Raw genomic sequence first — 4,854 nt, 5'->3', positions numbered from 1 at the left:
AAAAGCAGTGAAGCTTATGTCTAGGAGACCCAGAGAGCTCTAGGGCACTGAGATACTGTTCTTAAAGGGCTTGCATTGAAGATTCACTTGCCCTGGGGTCCAGTGCAAAAGCAGCAATTTGAAAAGTACTTAGGTGAGGGAGCTTTGAAGTTCTGTTTGAAAAGCACCTAGACTATATGTGAAGGAGATTGATTTGCAAAACTTAAAATGTCTATGGACAGGCAGGGGCCTGTTGGGACTCTCTCCAGGGACATAGGTGCTGGTGAGCACCATTTTTGCATTGTTACTTCTCTCTTGTTGGCACTTGTGGACATGAACAGTCACTGCATTCTCCTGCTACTCTGCGAAAGTAGAGGGGGAGCACCCCGGCTCTATGCTCTTCTACTTCCCCACTAAAGCTGGCAGACACACATAGTCCACATGGAGGAGAATCTTTAATCACCTTGCTCTGGTTGCCCAGTTAGTAGAAGGAAGGAAATAATAGAGATCAGAGTGGAAATAGATTAAATATGGACTAAAAAGACATTAGAAAAGATCAATGAAACTAGAGCTGGTTCTTTGAAAAATTGATAAACCTTCAGCTAGACTCATCAAGAAAAAAAAGAGAGGACTCAAAATTAGAAATGAAAGAGAAGTTATAACTGATACCACAGAAATACAAAGGATCACAAGAGACTACTATGAACAATTATACACCAACAAACTGTACAGCCTAGAAGAAATGGATAAATTTGTAGAAACATACAATCTTCTAAGACTGAGTCATGAAGAAACAGAACATCTGAATAGATTGATTGCTAGTAAGAAAATTGAATCAGTAATCAAAAACCTCCCATCAAACAAAAGCCCAGGGGTGCCTGGGTGGCTCAGTCGTTAAGCGTCTGCCTTCGGCTCAGGTCATGATCCCAGGGTCCTGGGATGGAGCTCCGCATCAGGCTCCCTGCTCAGCTGGGGGCCTGCTTCTTCCTCTCCCACTCCCCCTGCTTGTGTTCCATATCTCGCTCTCGCTCTCTCTGTGAAATAAATAAAAATTAAAAAATCTTTAAAAAAAAAAAAAAAGAAGCTGTAATACCTATCCTTCTCAAACTTCCAAATAATTGAAGAGGAGGGAATACTTCCAAACTCTTTTCATGAGGCCAGCATTGCCCTAATACCAAAACTGGACAAGGATACCACAAAAAAGAGAAAATTACAGGTCAATGTCCCTGATGAACATAGATGCAAAAATCCTCAACAAAATATTAGCAAACCAAATTCAACAATACATTAAAAGGATCATATACTATAATAAAGTGGGATTTATTCCAAGGATGGAAGGATGGTTCAACATCTGCAAATCAATCAACATGATACACCACATTAACAAAATGAAAGATAAAAATCATATGGTCATTCCAGTGCATACAGAAAAAGCATTTGTCAAAATTTAACATCCATTTATGATAAAAACCCTCAACAAAGTGGGTATAGAGGGAGTGCACTGCAACATAATAAAGGCTATATATGAAAAGCCTACAGCTAACATCATACTCAATAGGTGAAAAGCTGAAAGCTTTTCCTCTAAGATCAGGAACTAGACAAGGATGCCCACTCATGCCACTTTTATTAAACATAGTATTGGAAGTCCTAGCCAGAGAAATTGGCATGAAAAAGAAATAAAAATCACCCAAATTAGGAAGAAGTTAAACTGTTACTATTTGTAGATGACTTGATTTTATGTACAGAAAACCCTAAAGACTCCACCAAAAAACTGTTAGAACTAATAAATGAATTCAGTAAAATTTCAGGGCACAAAATCATTATACAAAATTCTGTTGTGTTTTTATATACTAACAGCAAACTATAAGAGAAATTAAGAAAACAATTTCATTTACAATTGCATCAAAAAGAATAAAATACCTAGGAATAAATTTAATCAGGGAGGTGAAAGACCTGTACCCTGAAAATTATAAGACACTGATGAAAGAAATTGAAAAAGATATAAATAAGGAGCGCCTGGATGGCTCAGTTGTTAAGCATCTGCCTTCAGCTCAGGTCATGATCCCAGGGTCCTGGGATCAATGCCGCATCAAGCTCCCTGCTCAGCGGGATGCCTGCTTCTCCCTCTCCCACTCCCTCTCGTGTTCCCTCTCTCACTGTCTCTCTCTCTGTCAAATAAATAAATAAAATCTTAAAAAAAAAGATATAAATAAATGGAAAGATAGTCTATATTCATGGATTGGAAGAATTAATGTTAAAATGTCCATATTACCCAAAGCAATGTACAGATTCAGACAATTTCTATTAAAATATCAATGGCATTTTTCAGAGAAATAGAACAAAAAATCCTGAAATTCGTATGGAACCATGAAAGATCCTGAATAACCAAAGCAAACTTGAGAAATGCATCCTGATGCATCATGTATCCTGATTTCAAACTATGTTACAAAGCTATAGCAATCAAAACAGTATGGCATTGGCATAAAATATAGATCAATGAAACAGAATAGAGAGCCTAGAAATAAACCCAGGCATAGATGGTCAATTAATTTATGACAGAAAAGCAATAATATACAATGGGGAAAGGACAGTCTGTTCAATAACTGGTGTTGGGGAACTGGACAGCCACATGCAAAAGAATGAAACTAGACTACTGTGTTACACCATATACAAAATTAACTCAAAATGAATTAAACACTTGAAGGTAGGACCTAAAACCATAAAACTCCTAGAAGAAAACATAAGAGTAAGCTCCTTGACATGGTTCTTGACAATGAGTTTTTGAATCTGACTCTTAATAGCAAAGGCAACAAAAGCAAAAATAAACAAGTGGGACTACATCAAACTAAAAAAGTTCCTGCACAGCAAAGGAAACCAACAAGAAAGTGAAAAAGCAACTTAACTGAATGGGAGAAAATATTTGCAAGTGATGTATTTAGTAAGGGGTTAATATCCAAAATACATAAAGAACTCTTACAACTCAATAACAAACAAACAAGTAATTTGATTAATGCGCAGAGGATCTGAACAGACACTCTTTCCAAGGAAGAGATATGTATGGCCAGCAGGCACATTAAAAAAGATGCTCAATATCCCTAATCATTAGGGAAATGCAAATCAAAACCACAGTGAGATATCACCTCATATCAGTTAGAATGGCTGTTATCAATAAGACAAGAAATTACAAGTGTTGACAAGGATATGGGAAAAGGGAATCCTCATACACTGCTTGTGGGAATGTAAATTAGTACAGCCACTATGGAAAACAGTATAGAAGTTCCTCAAAAAATTAAAAATATAACTGCCATATGATCCAGCAATTCTACTGCTGGGTATTTATCTGAAGAAAATGAAAACACTAATTCAAAAAGATATATGCGGGGTGCCTGGGTGGCTCAGATGGTTAAGCGTCTGCCTTCAGCTCAGGTCATGATCCCAGGGTCCTGGGATCGAGCCCTACATCCAGCTCCTGGCTCAGCGGGGAGCCCGCTTCTCCCTCTCCCTCTGCCTCTCCCCCTGCTCATGCTCTCTCTCTGTCTCTGTATCTCTGTGTCTTGAATGAATAAATAAAACCTTTTAAAAAATTTTGTAAATAAAAAAATATATATATGCATCCCTACACTCATCACAGCATTATTTATATTAGCCAAAATATTGGAACAAGTCTCCATCAATGGATGAGTGGATTAAGAAGATGTGGTGTATATATACAATGGAATACTACTCGGGCATAAAGAAAAGAATGAAATCTTGCCATTTGCAACAACATAGATGGACCTAGAGGATTAAGTTAAATGAAATAAGTTAGAGAAAGATACCATATGATTTTACTTATATGTGGAATCTAAACAAAACAAAACAAAATCCATAAACAGAGAATAGAATGGTGGTTACCAGAGGGGGTGGGCTTGTGGAGTGGGCAAAATAGGTGAAGGGGGGTCAAGAGGTACAGACTTTTAGTTTTAAAATAAATAAATCCTGTGATGTAATAAAGAGCATGGTGACTACAGTCAGTAGTATTGTAGTGCACATTTGAAAGTTGCCAAAACTTTCAGTGGCTCATCACTGAACAGAAATGGAATCAGACTGTGCTATTTCTCGGATTATGGAGTAGGATGCTTAACTTAGCTTTTCTGTGTTTTCATTTGCCATTCTTTATTTGTTATATATTTTTAAAGGGGGTAGAGAATTTACAATATCTATGTCAAAGGTGTTTATGATATATATATCATATATGAAAACCTAGCTCCAGGAAAGTACTCACTAATAGTGAAGGCTATTCTTAATCTGGCATTCAGAGACCTTCACATATCACTTCCCCTTTCTCTTCCTCTCTTCCCAATGCTTTGGTAACACCAGATGTTTTTTATCATACATTAACATGCCATATACAATTTATACATTTACTTCTCTATTCCCTATGCTTGGAGTGTGCTTCTCCCCTGTTTTCTTATTCACTTCCCAAGGTTTATATCGGTTGTCCCAATAGCTCTTCAACTCTCTAAACAGGTTAATTACTCCCTCCCATGTATACCCATGGAAATTTAATGAGAGCCCTATAACTGCTCTAACCATCTATCACAATGCATACACTTTTGTCTCTGCCATAGATGATGAGCTTCTTAAAGGCAGAAATCATATCTCATTCATCCTTCTATAGATCATAAGATGTGCTCCATAAATGTTTGAATGAGTCAGTGGGTAAATGGGAAAGATTAGAAACCATCAATTTGTATTTATTTTGGAGTCACAGACAGTGTCCACATCACGTCAGGAACTAGGAGCAGTAAATTAAGATTGTTTAGTTTAGGAACTAAATTTTTAGACCTACATAAATATGCAAGATCATCTGAAGAAGACAGAATGGCTCCAGGC

Source organism: Phoca vitulina, unplaced genomic scaffold (genome assembly GCF_004348235.1).
Source record: "Phoca vitulina isolate PV1807 unplaced genomic scaffold, GSC_HSeal_1.0 scaffold3, whole genome shotgun sequence".
Classification (NCBI taxonomy): Eukaryota; Metazoa; Chordata; class Mammalia; order Carnivora; family Phocidae; genus Phoca; species Phoca vitulina.
The sequence above is the reverse complement of the archived record's forward strand: the minus strand, read 5'-3'. Positions refer to the sequence as shown.